At 38.6% G+C, this 26,052-nt stretch overlaps 1 long non-coding RNA gene across 1 annotated transcript in view; it reads left to right on the forward strand.

The window, feature by feature from the left end:
- Nucleotides 1-9,708, forward strand: part of LOC135229465 (uncharacterized) — a 641,317-nt gene extending 631,609 nt beyond the window's left edge. Inside the window, exons 3-4 of the long non-coding RNA XR_010320163.1 lie at nucleotides 7,737-7,881; nucleotides 9,633-9,708. This is a non-coding gene — a long non-coding RNA (uncharacterized LOC135229465). The remainder of the gene's footprint in view (nucleotides 1-7,736; nucleotides 7,882-9,632) is intronic.
- The last annotated feature ends 16,344 nt before the right edge of the window (nucleotides 9,709-26,052 follow it).

The following is a 26,052-nucleotide window of genomic DNA, read 5'->3' on the forward strand; positions in this document are numbered from 1 at the left end:
CTGTACTGCACAACTTTTTACATGCACTATGTTCATAATTGTTCACTTCAAAATGTATTCTAATTTTCATCATGATGTCTTTTTTGACTCATAGTATTTTAAAATATCCAAGGACATGGAGATTTTGTATTTTCTTTTTCTAAGATGGTTTCTTTTTTAATTATGGTGTACTTACATGGTATCCTCTATATTATTGCAGACTCTTGAAATTTGTTGAGACTTGCTTTATAACACAGTATATAGTCAATTTTTATAAACACTATGTATGTGCATGAGATGAATGTATATTCTTTAGTGGTTAGATAATACACACACATACATATATATCAATTTGGTATATTTATACATGTTAAATCTTCTGTATCCTTGATAATTTATGGACTTCTATGTTTCTGAGGGGTGTGTTAAAAGTCTATTATGATGCATGATGTCAAAAGGAGCCCCAGTAGTGCAGTGGTTAAGCACTCAGCTCTTAAACCTTTTGATTTGATCCACCAACTACTCCACAGGAAAAAGATATGACCGCTTCCTTCCATAAAGATTACAGCCTAAGAAACCCTTTGGAGAAGTTCTACTCCATCCTATAGTCACTATGAGTCAGAATTGACTCAACAGCACACAAGAAAAAATGTATGATGTGATGGAAACTGAGGAGTACAAACCTCAAAGAATTGGTCCTAACTCCAGGGTCAAAGGATGAAGGACAGAGAAAACAGCAGAGACATCCAAAAGCTTGGAAAAAAGGAGGCTGAGAGGAAGACGCTTGGTGGTTTAAGGGCTTTGAAGGGCTACCACATATACTGAGGAATCTGGAGTGCAATGTTCTTGCCTAAGGATGAAGACATGCTCATAAAGATCCTGACAAAGCTCTGGGCTTGCATCTCTGGCTGATCTTTGGGCTCCATGGGGGCAGGAAGTGAAGGCTAAGGCAGAGTTTTAGGCACTCTTGCTTAGCATTGAAAGAGCGCCCCAGTTCAGAGCCAATCTGCAAAGACTGGGATAATGTTACTTTTTCTTTCTGGCTACAAGCTTTTAAAGAAATCACTGTCAGGTTTTGAACTGACTGCTGACATAACAGAACAGAACTTCAGTGTCCACACATGAGAAGACATACAATCTTTGCAGAAATAGTTTGGGAACATCACTAAGCAAATGGATGACTGGCCCTCAACAATTTAAGAAAAAAAAAGAAAAAAAGCAAACCCTAATGACAGGAGGGAATCTGATTTCCAGAGTTACATTATAATGTTTAAAATATCTAGTTTTCAACACACTATTTTAAGTCATAAAAAGAAACAGAAAAGGATGGTTCATTTGTTAAGAAGAAAGAAGAGAATGAACAGAAAGCATCCCTAAGGAAACACAGATATTGGGATTACTAGACAAAGATTTAAACCAATTGTCTTAAATTTCCTCAAAGAGCTAAAGAAACCATAGACAAAAAAAAAAAAAAGGAAACCAAGAGAAGAATGTATGAACAAGTAGAAAATATTAATAAAGAAATATTATACAAAAGAACCAAAAAGAAATTACAGAGCTGAAAAGTAGAATAGCTGAAATAAAAATTTCATTAGAGGAGCTCAACAGCAGATTTGAGCAAGAAAGCAGGAAAATGTAAACTTGAAGAAGCACAACTGAAATTGTTCTAACTGAGGAGCATAAAGGAAAAAGAATGAAGAAAATGAACAGAGCCTAAGGGACCTGCGGGACAACATCAAGCATACCAATATACTCATTAAGGAGTCCTAGAAAGGAAAGAAAGATGAAAGGACAGAAAGAATATTTGAAAACGTAATGACTGGAAGGGTCCGAAATGTCATCTAGATATCCAAGAAGCTCAATAAACTCAAAGGACAATAAATACATAGATATCCACAGACAGACATAATCAAAATGTCAAAAGACAAACACAGAAACTTGAAAGCAGTAAGAGATAAGTGACTCCTAATGTACAAGAGAGTCTCAACAAGTTTAACTGTTGATTTTTCACCAGAAACCATTGAGACAAGAAAATAGTGGGATGATGTAGTTAAGGCACAGGAAAAAAAAAATACAGAAACAAAACTATGAACCAAGATGTCAATATCTAGCAAAACTATCTTTCAAAAATGAAGGCGAAATTAAGACATGCCCAGATACACAAAACCTGAGGGAGTGTGTTAGTAGCAGAACTGCCTTATGAGAAATGCCACAGGGAATCATTCTGGCTGGCATGGAAGGACACTAGACAGTAACTGGAAGCCATAAAAAGAAACAAAGACTCCGTAAAGGTAACTACTTAGATAAAACAAAGTCAGTAATATTTTTATATCACGGCTCTCTTTTTTTCATACATGATTTAAAGCACGAATGCATAAAAATACTTACACATCTCTCTTAATGGACACACAATGTATGAAGATGCAATTTTTGTAACAGCAACGTAAGTAGGGGAGGTAACTGAGCTGAATAAAAGCAGAATTTTGTATACTGTTGAAGCTAAATTTATATTAATTAAAAGAAGATTGTTATAAATATAAGATCTTAATTGTAATCCTCATGGTCACCACTAAGAAGTTAAAAAATATAAGGAAAGGAAATAAGGAGAGGACCAAAATTGTACACTTGAAAAAAATCAGTCAAACACAAAAGTGGACAGTAGTGAAGAAAATGAGCAACAAAATACATATATGACCTACTACAAAGTAGAAGATATAAGTCCTTCCTTATCATTAATCGCTTTAAATATAAATAGATTAAATTCACAATTGGGATCATTAAAGTTGTGTGTCAACTTTGTCGGACCATGATTCTCAGTGCTTTGGCAGTTATGATGTAGTTTAGCAGTCGTATACGGATGAAATCACTTCCATGATGAGATGTGATATAATGCGATTACCTCCATGATGGGATCTGCTGTGAGTAGCCAATAAGATGTAAGGGAGTTTCCTTGCGGGTGTGGACTGCATCCAATATAGGTGGACTTTCTGGCAAGGCTCTTGAGCTTTTGCTCACTCTGAATCCTGCAGCTGGCTCCTCTTCATCTGATCTCAAGTTTTTGGGATTTGAACCTTCAGTTTCCCTTCCAGTTTTGGGATTCATCAGCCTCCACAGTCTGTGAGCCACGGCCTGCCAGCTTACCTGCCGATCTTGAGATTTGTCAGCCTTTGCAGCCTGTGAGCCACAGACCTGTTGTATGACTTGCAGATCTTGAGTTCTGCAGTCCCTGCATCTACGTGAGTCAGGAGAAGCCACCAGCCTGACCCGTGGACTTGAGACCTACCAGCCTCTACAGCCTCGTGAGCCATTTCCTTGATATAAATCTATTTAAATATATATCTCACTGGTTTTGCTTCTCTGGAGAACCCAGCCTAAGATACCAATTAAAAGACAAATATCGGCAGAATGAATAAAAAAATCATTCAATTGCTATTAAGCTGATCTGACTCATGTGTGTCAGAGTAGTACTGACACTCAAGTGTGTCAGTTCAATGGCTAATTTTTCAAAAGTAGACCGCCAAGCCTTTCTTCCGAAGTCTTTCTGGGTGGACTCAAACCTCCAACATTTTGGTTAGCAGCTGAATGCATTAACCGTTTGCACCTCCCAAGGACTACAACATCTATCTATGTTTATTTCTGTATTACTTGTCTTTATACTATATACATACATACACACATACGTACACACACATAGACATCACACAGATGCTTTGGACTTCAACTAGCAGGGCTCTATTAATTGTTGATAGAAAAGTATTGATATCAATTATAAATGCTTATTTGTCCATTTCTTCTTTCAGATTTATTAGTTTTTGTATTTTGGAGCCCTGTTGTTAAATACGTACACATTTAGGATTGTTGTATCTTTTCGGAGAATTGAACCTTTATTATGTTATGTCCCTACTTATTCCCAATAAGACTCCTTTTTCTGAAGTATAATTTGTCTGATATTAATATAGCTACTGCAGTAGAACTGGATAATTTTCAACCATTTCAAGAGGTAGCATAAGATCAAGAACTGATGGTATAAAAGGAAGAAATCGAAGCTGCATTGAAGGCATTGGTGAAAAACTACCCTCTCTCCACCATCTTCACTAACCCTGACACCAACTGTCCCTCACACAGCACTCCCTACTTCTCTGCTGGGTTCAATAATTCATTGCAATGGCCACACAGAGCTCGCAGTCCATATTCATGATTATGGGGTTTATTAGGGAAGTAACAGTTACAACTCAGGCTCAAAGACACTCAGAATACAGTTCTTCTATCAGGACAGCCTCTTCCCTCCTGTGCTCATAGGCGTGCCTCTGCCTGGCCTTGGGCCTCTCTCCAAAGGCACTCAGCTTTCCTTCTCCATGGGCCATCATCTCCTATAGCCGGGTCCCTGTTGCTTGGTCTCTCCTGCCATGGCATCTTACCGTCTTCAGGGTTACAGCTTCCTCTCTCTATCTCAGTCTCCTGCTTCTAGGAGCTTCTCAGTGCAGGGATCTCAGGTCCATAATATATGCTCAGCTCCTGGCTGTTCTTCCTTGATGGGAGTTGAATCCTCCTCTTTGCTCTGGAACTGGATCTCTTTGAAGGGAAAACTAAACAATCCCCTTGGTGAGCCACAATTACCCTATCACACAGTCCTGCCCAAGCACCAGGGTGGATGTTATAAGACCATGGCTAGAAAGGCCACACAAAGTAAACAATCACATCACAGTACCTTGGACTCATTTTTCAAGTGAAGTATCAAAAATCCCATACAAACAAATTGGTAAAGAACATAATCAACAGCAAGAACATTTTCATAATTATGTTTTCCGTATTTGGAAGAAATCTATAGCACTATTCTTATTTTGCCAATTCAAAGGGATCACAGAGATTAGTGGTAGATATTGCAGTACCAGAAAACTCTCTGGTGAAACAGTCTGTGAGCAGTCTTACAAACACGGATATTCCACCAGAGTCAAAAGAATGACGTTACATTAGTCATCAAAAAGAACATTTCAAGATCTAGCCTGAAGTACAATGTTGTCACTGATAGGCTATTACCCATACACTTACAAGGAAGACCAGTTTATATGACTATTCAAATTTATGCACCAACCACTAATGCCAAAGACAAAGAAATTGAAGATTTTAAACAACGTCTGCAGCCTGAAATTGATCAAACATGCAATCAAGATGCATTGATAATTACTGGTCTTTAGAATGTTAAAGTTGGAAACAAAGAAGGAAAAGTAGTTGGAAAACACAGCATTGCTCATAGAAATGATGCCAGAAATCTCATGAAAGAAGTTTGCAAGACCAGTGACTCATCCACTGCAAATATCTTTCTTCACCAACATGAACGGCAGCTATACACGTGGACTTTACCAGATGGAATACACAGGAATCAAACTGACTACATCTGTGGAAAGAGAAGATGGGAAAACTCATATCATCAGTCAGAACAAGGCCAGGGATCGATTGTGAAACAGACTGTCAATTGCTCACATGGGAGTTCAAGCTGAAACTGAAGAAAATTAGAATAAGTCAAAAAGGGCCAAAGTACGACCTTGAGTATATCTTACCTGTACTTACAGACCACCTCGAGAATACATTTTACGTGTTAAACTTAACAACTGAAGACCAGGTGAGTTGTGGAATGACATCAAGGACATCACACATGAAGAAAGCAAGAGGTCCTTTAAAAGACAGGAAAGAAAGAAAAGACCAAAACGGATGTCAGAAGAGACTCTGAACCTTGCTCTTGAATGTCGGGTAGCTAAAGTGAAAGGAAGAAATGACGAAGTAATAGAGCTGAAGAGAAGATTTCAAAGGGTGGCTTGAGAAGAAAAAGTATTATAATGACATGTGTAAAGATCTGGAGATGGATAACCAAAACGGAAGAACACTCAGCATTTCTCAAGCTGAAAGAACTGAAGAAAAAACTCAACCCTTGAGTTGCAATACTGAAGGATTCTACGGGTATAATATTAAATGACGCAGGAAGCATCAAAAGAAGATGAAAGTAATACCCACAGTCACTATACCAAAAAGGATTGGTCGGCCTTCAACCATTTCAGGAAGTAGCATATGATCAGAAACCGATGATACTGAAGGAAGAAGTTCATGCTGCCCTGAAGGAATTGGTGAGAAAAAAAAGCCTCCGAGAATTGACGGAATACCAACTGAGATGTTTCACCAAATGGATGCAGCACTGGAATCGCTCACTTGTCTAATCCCAAGAAATATGGCCTACGAACTGGCAAGCATCCATATTTACGCCTATTCCTATGAAAGGTGATCCAACCAAATGTGGAAATTATCAAACAATATCATTAATATCACATGCAAGTAATATTCTGCTAAAAATCATTCAAAAGCAGCTGCAGCAGTACATTGACAGGGAACTGCCAGAAATTTAAGCAGGATTCAGAAGAGGACATGGAAGAAGGGATATCACAGCTGATGTCATATCGATTCTGGCTGAAAGCAGAGAATACCAGAAAGATGTTTACCTGTGTATTATTGACTATGCAAAGGCATTTGACTGCTTGGGTCATAACAAATTATGGATAACATTGTGAAGAGTGGGAATCCCAGAACACTCAATTGTGCTGATGAGGAACCTGATCAAGAGGTAGACGTTCAAACAGAAAAAGGTGATACTACGTGGTTTAAAGTCAGGAAAGGTGTGTGTCAGGGTTGTATCCTTTCACAATACTTATTTAATCTGCAAATAATCTGAGAAGCTAGACTATACGAAGAACACGACATCAGGATTGGAGGAAGACTCATTAACAACCTGCATTTTGCAGATGACACAACCCCGCTTGCTAAAAGATAAGAGGACTTGAAGCACTTACTGATGAAGATCAAAGACCGCGGCCTTCAGTAGAGATTGCACCTCAACATGAAGAAAACAAAAATCCTCACAACTGGGCCAATGAGCAACATCGTGATAAACGGAGAAAAGATTGAAGTTGTCAAGGATTTCATCTTATTTGGATCCACAATCAACACGCATGGACACAGCAGTTAAGAAATCAAAAGATGCATTGCATTAGGGAAACTGGCTGCAAAAGACCTCTAAAGTGTTGAAAAGCAAAGACATCACCTTGAAAACGAAGATGCAACTGATCCAAGCCACAGTGTTTTCAGTGGCCTCGTATGTGTGGGAAAGCTGGCTGATGAATAAGGAAGACTGTAGAAGAACTGATGCCTTTTAATTGTCGTATTGGTGAAGAATTCTGAATACACCATGAATTGCCAAAAGAATGAAAAAATCTATCTTGAAAGAAGTATAACCAGAACGTACCCTAGGCTAGAAGCAAAGATGGCCAGACTACATCCTACATACTTTGGACCTGTTTTCAGGAGGAATTAGTCCATGGAGAAGAATATCATGTACTATTTCTTTGGACTATCTAAGACCTGAAGAACAAAATCTCATGGTCCAAATTAACGTTTTTACTTACTAATTTTCAAATGTAGCCCTGGTGGAACATTTGGTTAAGAGCTTGGCTGAAACTAAAAGGTCTCAACCAGCCTCTCCTTAGAAGCCCTGCTGTGCAGTTCTATTCTGTCCAATAGGGTCACTGTTAGTTAAAATTTAATCCACAGCAATGAGTTATTTAATTTTCAAATACAAATTTGTTGTGTTAATGTCTAAATTCTAAATTAAATTTTATTTTATAAACTACCTGTTTTATAAATTTACTTTCTATTATTCAAATTTATTGTTATGGTAGAATCAAATTTAAAAAGTGACATAATTTTATATCCAGGCAAAATGAAATGGCAATAACTAAGTGGAGTGCAAAAATGGAAGCCTGCAGGAGATAAAAAGAAAATGATTTGTGAATCCCTAAAGACAATCCCCAAATTCCTTTTTAGAATGTAATAAATCAGAAGAGACTTCTTCCATTAAAGGTACGTGCTTATGGGTGGGAATCATCCTACTAGTACCACTAGTGCTGAAATTAAGGATGGCAATACAAATATAACAGGATTTGTTCCAAATTCTGCATCCATTTCTTGCTGTAGTAAAAAAAAAAAATTAGTAATGATCTAGAAAGTGAAACTAAGAATATTAAATTGTCACATCTGCAGACCCCATAAATAACAGAAATGCAGATCCTGCCTTGTGGAATAATTTTCTTTCAATGAAGTAAATTACTGGATCAAAAGAGGCCCAAGTGATTCTCAACATTACAGTTGTCCACTTGTAAATTTGTGTTGAAAATTCCTGGATGGTAAACAAAGTTCTATAGCCAGAATTTTTTCTAGAGTGCAAAGTTAATGATGAAAATTATAAGAGAGAGTGGCTACTGCAATCTCCATCAGTCAGCTCAGTGTATTGTTTTGTTTGCAAACCTACTAACCAAACAAACCCGTCATCCTCACTTAATTCTTGAATTGTTACAGATGAATTTAGCAATTGGTGCAAATTGAATAGGATCAGTAAACATGAAAATAGTTCAATTCACAGAGATCATGTTATCATATTTAAACCAAACACATTGTTCTGGCTTAACTTATGAACTGGAATCACAAATTAATGAACATCAGTATTGAAAAGCCATTTTGTAATGTGTCCTTGTTGTCATAACAATCACCGAATGGGGACTATCTTCGTGAAAAAGAAATGAAGTCTTTGGGTCCCCACGAAATGGAAAATTTTAAAGTTGACTTCAACTTGTTGCTCATTTGATCTATTTTTAGCAAGTCACATCTCAAAATATGGTAACACAGGAAAGGGCAATCCATCCTATAATTCTAAAATAATGTGTAAAAAATTTATAATCTTGATAAGTGATGAAGTTCAATCAACTACTGTCAGTGAAATAAGCATAGCTCGATATTTCATTTTGTCTGTGGATTCCACTTCTGAGCCTTCTCATACAGGCCAGCTAAGGATTGTTTAAAGATCCATATCTCCAACAGATAGAAAACCTGTGTGGTGATTTATCACATTTCCTAGCTTAAAAAATCATACTGGTAAAGACATTGCAAAGCAAGTGTTTCACTGATAATGTGAAGCTTGCAAAATTGATTTTTCTAAGTGCAGAGACCAATCCTATGACAATGCTGTGAAATGTCACTGCATTATAAAGGTATGCAACAGAAAATTCTAGAATGTAATGAATACGCCATTTTCGTACCAAGGTGCTACATATTCACTTAATTTTGTAGGATGTATCACAATGGATTTTTGTCAAAAAAATGATTTTTTTCTTCTATTCAGATATTTTACAAATTTTTTGCCATCTCTATTCACCGATGAGCTGTTCATAGGCAATGATCAGCATTAAAATGTCTTTCTAATAACCACTGGGAAGCACATGCTATAGCAACGAGTGCAATCCTGGAATCACACACCCAGATTCTAGGTGCCATAGAGAATATTGCTGAAGACCAGTCACAAAAAGGCGATACCAGAACAGAAGCTTAAAACGTCGCCAACGAAATGGAAACACAGACCATGTATTTATGTTTATGTATAATAATATATTCCATCATTTTCATTTGACGAGTCAATTCTCCAAGATTCAGAAGTAAATTTATAGACATGCATAGATCTCTACCAGCTATTAACAAGATATTTACATAAGAGAATATTTTGAAAACACAATAAAACAAATACTGCCAAATACTGATTATCAAGCAGTTTATTGTTGCAGAAGCATTAGAAGAAACAAGTAAATGACAGAAATGCTCCAGAAGTATTGAGTGCCAAGAATCAATTTTACATAACCACCATCACTGACACACTTGAATCTTGCATGAAATGAAGGGTAAGGATGTATGAAGTTCCTTCTGATATTTTTTTCCTTCTTAATGTGAATATAACTGATGAAGAATTCCTGAAGGTATCCAATAAATTAGCACAGGCTTATCCTGATGAGGAAACCCTGGTGGCATAGTGGGTAAGTGCTACGACTGCTAACCAAGAGGACGGCAGTTCAAATCCACCAGGCGCTCCTTGGAAACTCTATCGGGCAGTTCTACTCTGTCCTATAGGGGCGGGATGAGTCAGAATCGACTCGACGGCAGTGGGTTTGGATTTATCCTGATGACTTAAGACAAACCTTTATGGAGAAGTGCTACAATATCATTCTTACGTTAGAATTAAGTTTAGAGATTCAAGTCAAATTTTACTCATGTAGGCATGTAAATCAAAAAACCAAACCCATTGCTGGTGAATTGATTTCAACACACAGCAACGCTATAGGACAGAGTAGAATTGCCCCCATAGGGTTTCCATGGAGCAGCTTAGCAGCTGAGTTCTTAACCACTGCACCACCAGTGCTCCAAATATACTCTGGCCCAGTAGTTCAAATGCAACAGCCGCTCCTTGAAAACCCTATGAGGCAGTTCTACTCTGACCTATAGGGTCATTATGCATCAGAATTGACTCCAACCCAACGGGTTTGTTCTGCCTACTGCCTCATCCCTATTTCATTTTCTCAGAGATAAGTTTCTGTGATAGTGTCAGATTCAGGAATGTGATGAAAAATGTCTCTTGTAGGGGTGGGGCCAAGATGGCAGAGTAGTCAGATGCTTTATGTAGCCCCTCTTATAACGAAGACCCAGAGAAGTAAATCGATTATATATGACAATCTAGGAGCCCTGAACATCAAAGGTGAAGTTACAGAATTGGACTTAGTGGCAGGGGGAGGGGAATATGGTTCAGAAGCAGTGAGAGCTTGACAGACCTGACCCGGCACAAACCAGCACACTGCAGGCTGGATCGGATGGCATGTGCGGTGACGCAAGCAGTGACGCTCGGGACATGTTTTCCACATCTGAAGAGATCGAGTGGTGGAAAGCCTACACAAGCCTCCATAAGCAGTGAAAAGCAGTGCTAAGTTGGCAAAAGATAAGTACATGCATTTAAAATGCCACACAAATCAAAAATCATCCCCTTTGGGAAGAACATCTCTCCCATTTACCTGCTTCCTCCCTCTCTGTTTTCAGTCTTGGACCAGCTTTGGCTATTTCTGGGTCCCCTGGGCCAGAAGTAGGAACTATCACATGCCCTGGAGCAGGAACAAACAACAAAAAATAATCTGCCAGCTTCCCTAAGCCAGGAACTTAGGGAAGGCACAGATATAAGGGGTCCAAGGACTTTGAATGCCTTTCACCCTTGCATAGATCTGTGTGGGCCCATTTCAACAGCATAGGCTCTCATTAGCACACTACGACAGGGTATATACCTGAAGCCTATTTTCAACTCTATCAGCTATAAAGTGGAGGGGCAGATTTCTGATATTTGACAACGTTCTGCCAATTAAGCAGGGTCCTCACCTACCCACATCAGTGACCTGAGGGTTGGTGGCTCCATCCATGCCACCTAGCCACCCAATTCAGGAGTCCAAGAGTAAGTGGTGAATCCCAGTCCTTACAACCAACAGCATTGGGTGACCATGGTCTGGCTGCAAAACCCACCCACCTATGTGCTCTAGGGAACAGGGACATGCTTTCCTCCCAGACACTCAAGGGCAGTCATTCCCCCCACAGTAGCCAGACACCTGTACCTACACCAATCAACCCTGTCTATGTAGGACTGTAGGTAAGAGCCTACACCACACACTTGGTGACCGACTACCTGGACACCTGAGCTGAATCCATACAAGAATGTAAAAGGGCTCCTAGGCTCACATACCTAGTAACAGCTCTGATCACCTGGTGACAGGACGTAAGAGCTTCAAAAGGTGCCAATAATCAAACTAGCTCACCCAAGCAGCCTATTTGGGCATATCAAAATAAAACAAGAAGCTAGGACACAGTACACACACACACACACAAAAAACCAAACCCAGTGCCGTCAAGTAGATTCCGACTCAGCAAGCAAACATAAAATAAATGAATATAATAACTCACTAATGGCTCAGAGACAAGTGTAAATATCAAATAACATAAAGAGGCAGACCATGATGGATTCAGGAAGCTCCCAAAACAAGAAATCTTCCAAATGAAGAGAAATTCCAGGAATTGCCGGAGGTAGAATTTAAAAGATTAAGAGACCAAGCTCTTCAAGAGATCCAGGAGGAGATCAGGCAAAACGAAGAACAAGCCAAGGAACACACAGATAAAACAAAAGAGGAACTTAAGAAGGTTATACAAGAGTATAATGACAAATGTAACAGGCTGCAAGAATCCATAGAAAGATAGCAAGCAAATCCAAAAGAGTAACAATAAAATTTCAGAATTAGACAACTCAATAGAAAACAAGAGGAGCAGAATTGAGGCACTGGAAGTCAGAATTAGTGAGACTGAAGATAAAGCAATTGACGCCAAGTTATTTGAGGAAAAATCAGATAAAATAATTTTTTAAAATTGAAGAAACTCTAAGAATTATGCGGGACTCTATCAAGAGTGATTGGAACACCAGAATCGGGGTGGGGGGTGGAGGATAACAGAAAACACAGGGAGAATTGTTGAAGACTTCTTGGCTAAAAACTTCACTGATCTTGTGAAAGATAAGAAGATATGTATCCAAGATGCTTACTGAACCCCACACAAGGTAGATGCCAAGATAAAGTCACCAGGACATATTATAATCTTGCTTGTCAAAACCAAATATAAAGAGAGAATTTTAAGAGTAGCTAGGGATAAACAAAAAGTCACCTATAAAGAAGGGTCAGTAAGACTAAGCTCGGACTACTCAGCAGAAACCATGCAGGCAAGAACGACATATACAAAGCCCTGAAGGAAAAAAAAAAAAAATTGCCTGCCAAGAATTATATATCCAGCAAAACTGTCTCTCAAATATGATGGTGAAATTAGGACATTTCCAGACAAGCAGACGTTTAAGGAATTTTTAAAAACCTAACCAATATGACAAGAAATAATAAACGGAGTTCTCCAGTTAGAAAATCAATAACATCAGCTAACAACCCAAAACTAGAACACGGGACAGAACAACCAGATATCAACCCACATAGGGATGTCACAAATAAATGAAAGCTAAAACACTGAAAATGTAGAAACAGAGACAATGATCTGTAAAAGATGACAACATTAACACAAAAAAGAGGGACTAAATAATGTAGTCATAGATTTTTCATATGGAGAGGAAGTCAAGACGATATAAAGAAATAAAAGATTGGTTTAAATTTAGAAAAACACGTAAATGTTAAGGTAACCCAAAGGAAACTAACAATCTTACACATTAAAATTTAAAAAAAGCAAGGAAAACATAAATTTTCAGCAAATACAAAAGCAACAACAAGGAAGAAGATGAAAGACTAAAAAGAAAAACGATTCAGCACAGAAAAAAATAAATTAGCAGTAAATACAAAGGCAACAAAAATGAAGAGGATGGAAAGAAAATGCACAAAGAAAAATGACTCAACAGAGAAAATTAAATGGAAGAAGGAAAATGCCAACAAGACATACACAAAAAAGATGAAAATGACAGCACTAAACTCATAAAAAAACTCGTTAACTATGAATAATTACGATAAATGTAAATGGTTTAATTGCACCCATAAGGAGACAGAGAGTAGCAGAATGGATTAGAAAACATGATCCGTCTGTATGCAGACTGCAAGAGACACACCATAGACTCAAAGACATAAACAAACTAAATCTCAAAGAATGAAAAAAAAAATATATATATATATACATACATGAAGCACACTACAATAAAAAATAAGAGTGGCAATATTAATCTCTGATAAAACAGGCTTTAAAGTAAAATCCTCCACAAAGGAAAAGGAAATACACTATATAATGATTAAAGGGTCAATATACCAGGAGGTCAAAATCATAATAAATACTTATACACCCAATGACAGGGCTCCAAAATACATAAAACAAACTCAAACAGCATTGAAAAGAGAAATAGCTCCACAATAATAGTAGAAGACTTCAACATACCACTTCTGATGACAGACAGGATATCCATAAAGAAGCTCAGTAAAGACACGGAAGATCTACTTGGTCTCATAGACTTAAACACAACAGTTTACCCAATGGTAGTCAAGTAAAATTTCTTTTCTAACGCTCATGGAGCATTCTTGAGAATAGACCACATATTAGGCCACAAAACAAGCATTAACAGAATCCAAAACATCAAAATATTACACAGCATGTTTCCTGAGCATACAGCCATTAAAGTCAAAAAGCTGTAGTTATCATAAATTCTAATTTCTTACATATTTTAAACCCAATAATGTCTATTCTTATTATGTTATGCAGTCAGTAATAAAGACACGGAAGATCTAAATACCACAATCAGCCAACTTGGTTTCATAGACTTAAACACAACACTTTACCCAATGGTAGTCAAGTAAACTTTCTTTTCTAACGCTCATGGAGCATTCTTGAGAATAGACCACGTATTAGGCCACAAAGCAAGCATTAACAGAATCCAAAACATCAAAATATTACACAGCATGTTTCCTGACCATAAAGCCATAAAAGTCAAAAGGCTGTAGTTATCATACATTCTAATTTCTTACATATTTTAAACCCAATAATGTCTATTCTTATTATGTTATGCAGTCAGTAATCCTCTATTTTTACTCTTTTCATTAACTTTCATTCCTTCTTGCATCTTAAGCCTTTCTCCTTATTTTCTTTCTGCTTGAAGAATACCTTTGGAATTTTCTTGATTGTGGGCATGCTGATGTTAACTTATCCAGGTTTTGTTTGTCTGAAAACAAAAGGTCTTTGCTCATTCATGATGTTTTTCCTCAACATAGAGTTCTGGGTTGCCATGTATTTTCTCTCTATAATTTAAATATATCATCTTATTGTCTTTTTTTTTATTATCGTAGGGTTGTCACTATTTCTCTAGAGAAGTCATCAGTCAGTTTTTTTGTTTGTCCTTTAAAGATAATCTCTTCCATTCTTTAAGTAGTTTTAAATTATTTCTTTTTTGTGGGGTTTTTTGTCTTTAGCTTCAGCAGTCCTACTATGATGTACCTAGATACGAATTTCTTTGTATTTACCCTACATGGGTCTTATAAGGAAACCCTGGTGGTGCAGCGGTTAAGTGTTATGGCTGCTAAGCAAAAAGGTTAGCAGTTCGAATCCACCAGGCGCTCCTTGGAAACTCTACGGAGCAGTTCTACTCTGTCCTGTAGGGTCGCTTTGAGTCAGAATCGACTCGACGGCAGTGGGTTTTTTGGTTTTTTTTTTTTTTTGGTTTGGGTTTTGTAAGTCTTCTAGGATCTGTGACTTGATATCATAAATCATTTGAAGAAAATTCTCAGCCATAATCTCAGTTTTTCTGCCTCATTCTTTTTCTTCCTTCTTAAAGTATCTTATGCTAGATATTCTCATTGTATTCTCTATATCTTATTCCTTTTCATATTTTATATATTTTTTCTTTTGTCTATGCCTCTATTTTCTTCCAACGTATCTTCCAGTTCACTGAATCTCTCTTCAGCATTTTTAATCTGCTGTTATATACATGCATTAAGATTTTAACTTCAGCTATAGCTTTCAGTTGACTTTCTAAGTTGATCTTTTTCTTAGTTTCTAGTTTTTTGCCAAATTTCTAAGTCTTGCCTTTATTTCTTTGAACATAATAGAGTTATTTCAGTGTCTTTGTCTGATAGCTCAAATATCTAGTTTTTCTGTGGATCTCATTCTGTTATTTGTTGTTTCTACAGGTTTCACTCTTTTTTTTCTTTTTTAAAAAAATTGTTGATTATATTAGAGAGGCGAGGCCAAGATGGCAGAGTAGTGAGACGCCGCCAGTCATCCCTTTTACAAAAAAGACCCGAAAAAACAAGCGAAGCAAGTATATTTATGACAAGCTAGGAGCCCTGAACATCAAAGGCAAAGTAAGAAAACGGACTCAGCGGCGGAGGGAGGGAGAGACTATTCAGAAGCGGAGAGGAGTTACTGGACCTGAATAGCCAGGAACCCTCAGGCACCGTTCCCTGGAGCGACTGCAGTGGGGCTGGCAGTAGCGCTCCACAGGCGTTTAGCTCAGGGAAGGACAGCAAGTTGCACAGACCACTCACACCTCCAGAACAAGAGAAGAACGGCACTCTCGGCAAAAGCTAATTACTTGTGTTTATTTTACTACGCCCCCAGCCCCCAAGCCGGCTTCAGTGGCTGTCAACTTCCCTGGGCCTGAGATAGGCCCTGGTACCACTCTGAGCCATTCTTCCATCCTTGAAGAAGGTATAAGTTCACAACTGGGGGAAAGATAATCTGCCAGCTCAATTAAGCTGGGGAGCTCAGGACAGAAGCAGCTCTTGTTCAGGCACAGACAGTCCATGGGCTTTGAATACCTTTCACCCCACCATGGACCTGTGTGGGCCCATTTCAGGAGAATAGGCCCTTGTTGCCAGACTGCAATGGTTTCAGCTGGACGGTGGAAAGATGGGTGTTTGATGTTTGACACTGCTTTGCCTATTAAACAGGGTCTTCACCTACCCACATCAGGGGCCTAAGGACTGCTGGCTCCACCCACAATACCTAGCCACCTGTGACAGGGCTCCAAGGATAAGTAGTACCTCCCAGAACTTACAACCAAAAGCATTGGGTACCCATCGCCCTTCTGCAGAACCCACCCGTGTGCTCTACAGAACAGGGATGCACTTTCCTCACAGACACTCAGAGGACAGCTGTCAGACCCCTGCCTTGATCAGAGCCTGACCCCCTACTGCAGCCAGATACTTCTGCCTACACCAATAACCACTGCCCCTCTAAGACTGTAGGACAGAGCCCGTACCACACACTTTATGACCAACTACCTGGGCACCTGAGTTGAATCCATACAAGAAAACTAAATGAACTCCTAGGCTCATATGCCTGGTAACAGTGCTAGCCATCTGGTGATAGTACATGAGAGCTTCAAAGGTGAAAATAATCAACCTAGCGCACTCAAGCGGCTTATTTGGGTATACCAAAACTAAACAAAGCAAGAAGCTAGGATACAAAAAGCAAGCATAAAATAAACTGATACAATAACTTACAGATTGCTCAGAGACAACAGTCAATATCAAATCACATAAAGAGGCAGACACGGGGGCAGGACCAAGATGGCTGACTAGGTAGAAGCTTCCGCTTATCCCTCTTGAAACAAAGACTCGAAAAAACAAGTGAATCAATTACATAAAGGACAATCTACAAACCCTGACCATCAAACACAGAACTAAGGAGTTGACCTGAGTGACAGGGGAGCAAAAAGCCACACTGCAGCAGGGACCACTTCCGGAGCCAGTGTCCCACGCCACAGCCTTGAGCCCTCACGGTTCCCTGGTGCCAGAGTGGTGGGGCTGATTGTGGCTTACTGAGACAGGGAAGCACGGATGTAGGCCTAACCCTCAGGAAGAACCTCGGAGGAGACCCAGGCAGCACATTCAGGCTCCACACAGACGCGGCTGACAGGGAAACGAAAAACCATGGGGAAGCAGCGACTGGTTTTGGAGCCTGGAGTGCAGCGTCCCAGAAAGGAAACCTTGGTGCTGGGCTTTGGACTAAGTGTGGGGGAGCTGATTGCGGCTTCCTGAGATGGTGTGAGCATGGACGCAGCCCTAACCCTCTGGGACAGTCTCAGCAGGGATCCAGCCACCACACACAAGCTACACAATGCTCTGGAATCTCAGAAAAAACAGTCCTCACCAAACAACATAAGTAAACTTTGTATATTTTCCCAGGCTACTCTCTTCTATATATCTGATTCCACCCCTCATTGCCCCAGCCAGCTTCATTAACATTGGAATTCTCTGTGCTAGAGAGTGAAGTGCACTGCTGGATTTTTTTTCTTCTTTCTTTTCTAACCCATTCCCCTGGCCTGAGAAAAGCAGCATTTAACAATCAAAGAAAAAATCCTTCCCTGACTTCCCTAAACTGGAATAACAATACAGAATCAGCTCCATCCAGGCATTAACAGACCCATAGTCTTTGGCTTTCACCCTACAGGTAACTAGGTGGCTATTATACTGCAAAGGCGATTCTGATAGAGATCTCACCATAATTATTTTAGCTCAGCAGTGGAAAGGCAAGTTATGGAGGTCAGATACCTCTCTACCTACTAAACAGAGCCCTCGCTGATCCACAGCAGCGAACTGAGGGCTGAGACTCCACCCACAACACCTAGCCACCTGCTAGAGGGGTCTGAGAATAGTGACATCTCCCAAGCATTGGGTGCCTAAGATACAGCTGCAGAGCCCACCCACCAGAGTGCTCTAGAGAATAGAACCACACCTACCTCACTGACACTTGAAGGAAGGCTGTCAGCATCCTGCCCTCCTTGAAATGTGACCCCCTGCCACTAATAGAAACTGGTGCATACAACCATCACCACTACTCCTCTAAGATAATAGATGAGAGCCTACACCACACACTAGGTGACCAGCTATCAGGACACCTGAGCTGATTCTATTCAAGAATAGTGAATGGACTCATACACTTATATACCTGGTAACAGTTCAGGAAAGCTGGTAACAGGATGTAAGTGATTCAAAACCTACAGCAATCACCATACCACAACCTAGTAGCCCATCTGGGTGTATTGTAACAAAACAAAACAACAAGATAAGACTCAGTGAGCAAATATAAAAGAAAATATTACAATATCTTATAGATGGCTCAGAGACAGCAGTTGACATCAAATCACATGAAGAAGCAGACCATGATTGCTTCTACAAACCCCCAAATCAAAGAATCAAAATCATTCTTGGATGTGGATACATTCCTAGAATTGCCAAATATAGAATATAAAACAATTGTATACAGAATGCTTCAAGACATCAAGAATGACCTCACAAATGAAATAAGGCAATCTACAGAAAAAGCCAAGGAATACACGGGTAAAGCAGTTGAAGAAATCCAAAAGATTAATCAAGAAAATAGTGAAAAAATTAATAAGCTGTAAGAATCCATAGAGAGACAGCATTCAGAAATCCAAAAGATTAACAGTAAAGTCACACAGACAACTCAATAGGAAGTCAGAGGAGCAGACTCGAGGAACTGGAATGCAGAGTGGGAGCGCTGGAGGATAAGACAATTGACACAAATATAGTTGAAGAAAAATCAGATAGTAGAATTTAAAACTATGAAGAAACCCTAAGAATCATGGGGGACTCTATCAAGAATAATTTGCGTGTGATTGGAGTTCCAGACAGGGAGGGGTAACAGAAAATACAGAGAGAATAGTGGAAGATCTGATGGCAGAAAAATTCCCTGGCATTGTGAAAGATGAAAAGATATCTACCCAAGATGCTCATCGAACCTCATACAAAATAGATCCCAAAAGAAAATCACCAAGACATATCATCAAAACTGCCAAAACCAAAGATAAAGAGAAAAATTTAAAAGCACCCAAGGATAAACGAAAAGTTACCTACAAAGGAGAATCAATAAGTTTGCACTATTCGGCAGAAACCATGCAGGCAAGAAGGCAATGGAATAACATATATAGAGCACTCAAAGAAGAAATACTGTCAGCCAAGAATCATATATCCAGCAAAACTCTAAAACATGAAGGTGAAATTAAGATATTTACAGATAAACACAAGCTTAGAGAATTTGCAAAAACCAAACCAAAACTGCAAGAATTACTAAAGGAAATTCTTTGGTCAGAAAATCAATAATATCAGATTCCAACACAACACAAGGTCACAGAACAAAACATCCTGATATCAACTGAGATAGGGAAATCACAAAAACAAAATAAGATTAATTAAAAAAAAACTGCTCAAAACAGGGAATCATTGATGTGATTATGTAAAAGATTACAATAGACAGAAAAGAGGGACTAAATACAGGAGGCATAGATCTTACATATGGAGAGGAAACCAAGGCGATACAGGGCAAAACAACTTAGGTTTTTACTTAGTCAAACCGGGGTAAATATTAAGGTAACCACAACGAGGTCTAACAATTCCATACTTCAAAATAAAAACCAAGATAAACATAATGCCTCACCAACATAAACTCAGATACTATAAAAAGGAGGAACACACATTCTACAAAGAAAAACTCAGCACAAAAAAGTAAATGGAAAAACGAAATTGTCAAAAACAGGCATCAAAATGACAGCACTAAACTCATACTTATCTATAATTATATTTAATGTAAATAGACTAAATTCACCAATAATGAGACAGAAAGTTGCAGACTGGATAAAAAAACACGATCAGTCCGTATGCTGCCTAAAAGAGACATGCCATAGACGTAGAGACACAAATAAACTAAAACTGAAAGGATGGATAAAAATATATCAAGCAAACAACAATCAAAAAAGACCAGGAGAGGCAATATCAATTTCCAACAAAATAGACTTTAAAGTTAAATCCACCACAAAGGATAAAGAAGGACACTACATAATGATTAAAGGGACAATTTACCAGGAAGATATAACTGTATTAAATATTTATGCACCCAATGATAGGGCCGCAACATTCATAAAACAAACATTAACAGAATTAAAAAGTGAGATAGACACCTCCACAGTTATAGTAGCATACTTCAACACAACACTCTCAGTGAAGGATAGGAAATGCAGTAAGAAGCTCAATACAGACATGGAAGATCTAATTGCTACAATTAAACAACTTCACTTCATAGACTTATACAGAACACTCCACCCAACAGCTGCAAACTATAATTTCTTTTCTAGTGCGCATGAAACATTCTCTAGAATAGATCACATATTAGGTCATAAACCAAGCCTTTACAGAACCCAAAACACTGAAATATTACAAAACATCTTCTCTGAACGAAAGACCATAAAAGTAAAAATCAATAACAGAAAAACCAGGGAAAAGAAATCAAATGCTTGGAAACTGCACAATACCCTGCTCAAAAAAGACTGGGTTATGGAAGACCTTAAGGAGGGAATAAAGAAATTCACAGAATTCAATAAGACTGAAAACACTTCCTGTGAAAACCTTTGGGACATGGTGAAAGCAGTGCTCAGAGGTCAATTTATATCAATAAAGGCACACATATTAAAGAACAGCCAAAATGAAAGAACTGTCCCTACAACTTGAACAAACAGAAAGAGAGCAACAAAAGAAACTGTCAGGCACCAGAAGAAAGCGAAAAATAAAAACTACAGCAAAATTAAATGAATTAGAGAATAGAAAAACAATCAAAAGAGTTAACAAGGCCAAAAACTGCTTCTTTGAAAAAATTAACAAAATTGATAAACCATTGGCCAGACTGACTAAAGAAATACAGGAAAAGAAACCAATAATCCGAGTAAGAAATGGGATGGGCCATATCACAACAGATCCAACTGAAATTAAAACAATCATGTCAGATTACTACAAAAAATTGTACTCTAACAAATTTGAAAACCTAGAAAAAATGGATGAATTCCTAGAAACACACTACCTACCTAAACTAACACAAACTGAAGTACAACAACTAAATAAACCCGTAACAAAAAAAGAGATTGAAAAGGTAATCAAAACACTCCCAACAAAAAAAGCCTTGGCCCTGACGGCTTCACTGCAAAGTTCTACCAAACTTTCAGGGAAGACTTACCACTACTACTGAAGGTATTTCAAAGCATAGAAAAGGACGGAATACTACCTAACTCCTTCTATGAAGCCAGCATAACCCTGATACCAAAACCAGCTAAAGACAACACAAAAAAAAGAAAATTACAGACCTATATCCCTCATGAACATAGATGCAAAAATCCTCAAGAAAATTCTAGCCAACAGAATTCAACAACATATGAAAAAAAAAATCCACCATAACCAAGTAGGATTTATACCAGGTATGCAAGGTTGCTTCAATATTAGAAAAACAATTAATGTAATCCAGCACATAAAAAAAAAGACAAGAACCACATAATTTTATCAATTGATACAGAAAAGGCATTTGACAAAGTCCAACACCCACTCATGATAAAAACTCACAGCAAAATAGGAATAGAAGGAAAATTCCTCAATATAATAAAGGGTATTGATACAAAGCCAATACCCAGCATCATCCTAAATGGAGAGAGCCTGAAAGCATTTCCCTTGAGAATGGGAAACAGACAAGGATCCCCTTTATCACTGCTCTTATTCAACATTGAGCTAGAGGTCCTAGCCAGAGCAACTGGGCTAGACAAAGAAATAAAGGGCATCCAGATTGGTAAGGAAGAAATAAAATTATCTCCATTTTCCAACAACATTATCTTATACACAGAAAACCCTGAGGAATCCTCAAGAAAACTATTAAAACTAATAGAAGGGTTCAGCAAAGTTTCAGATTACAATATAAACATACAAAATCAGTTGGATTCCTCTATATCAACAAAAAGAACATTGAAGAGGAAATCACCAAATGAATACCATTCACAGCAGCCCCCAAGAAGATAAAATACTTAGGAATAAACCTTACCAAAAATGTAAAAGAGCTATACCAAGAAAACTACAAGGTACTACTGCAAAAAAACAAAAGGGACCTACGTAATTGGAAAAACATACCTTGCTCATGGATAGGAAGACAACATTGTAAAATTGTCCGTTCTACTAAAAGCCATCTATAGATACAATGTACTTCCGATCCAAATTCCAATGACATTTTTTAAAAACATGGAGAAACAAATCACCAACTTCATATGGAAGGGAAAGAAGTCGCGGAGAAGTAAAGCATTACTAAAAAAGAACAAAGTGGGAGGACTCACTCTTCCTCATATTACAACCAATTATACTGCCACAGTAGTCAAAACAGCCTGGTACTGGTACAACAACAGACACACAGACCAATGGAACAGAATTGAGAATCCAGATAGAAATCCATCCACATATGAGCAGCTGATATTTGACAAAGGCCCAGTGTCAGTTAATTGGGGAGAAGATAGTCTTTTTAACAAAAGGTGCTGCTGTAACTGTATATCCATCTGCAAAAAATGAAACAGGACCCATACCAGGACCCATACCACACACCATGCACAAAAACTAACTCTAAATGAATCAAAGACCTAAACATAAAATCTAAAACGATAAAGATCATGGAAGAAAAAATAGGGACAACATTAGGAGACCTAATACATGGCATAAACAGAATACAAAACATTACTAAAAATGACGAAGAGAAACCAGATAACTGGGAGCTCCTAAAAATCAAACACCTATGCTCATCTAAAGACTTCACCAAAAGAGTAAAAAGAGCACCTACAGACTAGGAAAAAGTTTTCAGCTAAGACATCTCCACCTGGTGCCTGATCTCTAAAATCTACATGACTCTGCTAAAACTCAACCACAAAAAGACAAACAACCCAATTAAAAAATGGGCAAAGGATATGAACAGGCACTTCACTAAAGAAGACATTCAGGCGGCTAACAGATACATGAGGAAATGCTCTCGATCATTAGCCATTAGAGAAATGCAAATCAAAAAACTACAATGAGATTCCATCTCACTCCAACAAGGCTGGCATTAATCCAAAACACACAAAATAATAAATGTTGGAGAGGCCATGGAGAGACTGGAACACTTATACACTGCTGGTGGGAATGTAAAATGGTATACAACCACTTTGGAAGTCAATTTGGCGCTTCCTTAAAAAGTTAGAAATAGAAATATCATACAACCCAGCAATCCCACTCCTCGGAATATATCCTAGAGAAATAAGAGCCTTTACACAAACACATATATGCACATCTATGTTTATTGCAGCACTGTTTACAACAGCAAAAAGATGGAACCAACCAAGGTACGCATCAATGGATGAATGGATAAACAAGGTATATTCACACAATGGAATATTACACATCAATAAAGAACTGTGATGAATCTGTGAAACACTTCATAACATGGAGAAACCTGGAAGGCATTATACTGAGTGAAATTAGTTGCAAAAGGTCAAAAAGTGTATAACACCACTATTATAAGATCTTGAGAAATAGTTTAAACTGAGAAGAACATATTCCTTTGTTGTTACGAGAGGGGGGAGGGAGGGAGGAGAGGGGAGGGGTATTTACTAAAGAGATAGACAAGAACTACTTTGGGTGAATGGAAGGACAACACTCAACACAGTGGAGGTCAGCACAACTGGACTAAACCAAAGCAAAGAAGTTTCCTGAATAAACTGAATGCTTCGAAGGTCAGCAAAGCAGGGGCAGGGGTTTGGGGACCACGGTTTCAGGGGACATCTAAGTCAACTGGAAAAATAAAATCTATTAAGAAAACATTCTGCATCCCACTTTGAAGAGTGGCATCTGGGATCTTAAATGCTAGCAAGCAGCCATCTCAGATGCATCAATGATTCTCAACCCACCTGGATCAAGGGAGAATGGAGAACACCAAGAACATAAGATAATAACGAGCCCAAGAGACAGAAAAGACTACCTGAACTAGAGACTACATCATTCTGAGACCAGAAGAACTAGATAGTGCCGGGCCACAACCAATGACTGCCCTGACAGGGAACATAACAGAGATCCCTTGAGGGAGCAGGAGAACAGTGGGATGCAGACCCCAAATTCTCATAAAAAGACCAGACTTAATGGTCTGACTGAGACTGGAAGGACCCCAGTGATCATGGCCCCCACACCTTCCGTTTACCCAGTACGGGAACCATCCCCAAAGCCAGTTCATCAGACATGGATTGGACTAGACAATGGGTTGGAGAGGGATGCTGGTGAGGCGTGAGCTACTTGATTTGGGTGGACACTTGAGACAATGTTGGCATCTCCTGCCTGGAAGGGAGATGGGTGGGTAGAGGGGCTTAGAAACTGGCAAAATGGTCACAAAAAGAAAGAGTGGAAGGAGGGAGTGGGCTGTCCCATTGTGGGGAAAGTAATTGGGAATATGTAACAAATTGTGTATAAGTTTTTATGTGAGAGACTGGCTTGATCTGTAAACTTTCACTTAAAACACAATAAAAATTATTAAAATAAAAAAAAAAAGAAGCTGACCCATGATTGCTTCAACAAGCTCTCAGAACAAAGACTCAAGCAATCTTCTGCATGAAGGTGCAATCCTGGAATTACCAGATGCAGAATACAAAAGATTAATATACAGAACTCTTAAAGACATTAGGAAGGAAATGAGGCAAAATGCAGAACAAGCCAAGGAACACAAAGATAAAGCAGCTGAAGAAATTAAAAGGGTTACTCAAGAACATAATTAAAAATTTAATAAGCTGCAAAAAACCATAGAGAGATTGCAATCAGAAATTCAGAAGATTAACAATAAAATTACAGAATTAGAAAACTCAATAGAAAGTAAGAAGAGCACAACTGAAGAACTGGAAGGCAGAATTACTGAGACTGAAGATAAAACTCTTGGAACTAATATATTTGAAGAGAAAGCAGATCAAAGAATTTTAAATGAAGAAATCCAAAGAATCATGTGGGACTTTATCAAGAGAAATAACTATGAGTGATTGGAGTACCAGAACAGGGAGGGCTAACAGAAAATACAGAGGGAACTGTTGAAGATTTGTTGGCAGAAAACTTCCCTGATATCATGAAAGATGCTCATCAAAATCCATATAAGGTACACCTCAAAAGAAAGTGACCGAGACATATAATAATCAAACTTGCCAAAATCAAATATAAAGAGAATTTTAAGAGAGGCTAGGGATAAAGGAAGTCACCAACAAAGGAGAGTAAATAATAAAAAACTTGGACTACTCAGCAGAAATCATGGAGGCAAGAAGGCAATGGGATGACTTATACAAAATATTAAAGGAAAAAAATTGCCAGCCAGGAATCAAGCCATAACCCTGGCCCTCTAACTCTAGCCCCTAAGCCCTAAGCCCCAAAGCCCCTAAGACCCTAAGCCCTTAGGTCCTAACCCCCAAGGCCCTAAACTCTAAATCTAACCCAAACCCTAACCCCTATACCCTAAAACCTACAACCTAAACACCTACACCCCAAAACACTACACACCAAAACCCTACACTCTAAACCCTATACTCTAAGCCCCAAACCCTAAACCCAAACCTCAAACCCCAAAGCCCAAACCCTAAACCTAACCGTAAACCCTAAACCCTAACACCTAACCCTAACCCCTAACCACCCTAACCCTAACGACCCTAACCCTAACCCTCGAACCCTAACCCTCTAACGCTAACCTGAAACCCTAACCCAAAACCCTAACCCTCTAACTCTAACCCTCTAACCATAGCCCTAAACCTAACCCCAACCCCCAAACCCAACTCCAAACCCTAAACCT

This window comes from Loxodonta africana, unplaced genomic scaffold (genome assembly GCF_030014295.1).
Source record: "Loxodonta africana isolate mLoxAfr1 unplaced genomic scaffold, mLoxAfr1.hap2 scaffold_31, whole genome shotgun sequence".
Classification (NCBI taxonomy): Eukaryota; Metazoa; Chordata; class Mammalia; order Proboscidea; family Elephantidae; genus Loxodonta; species Loxodonta africana.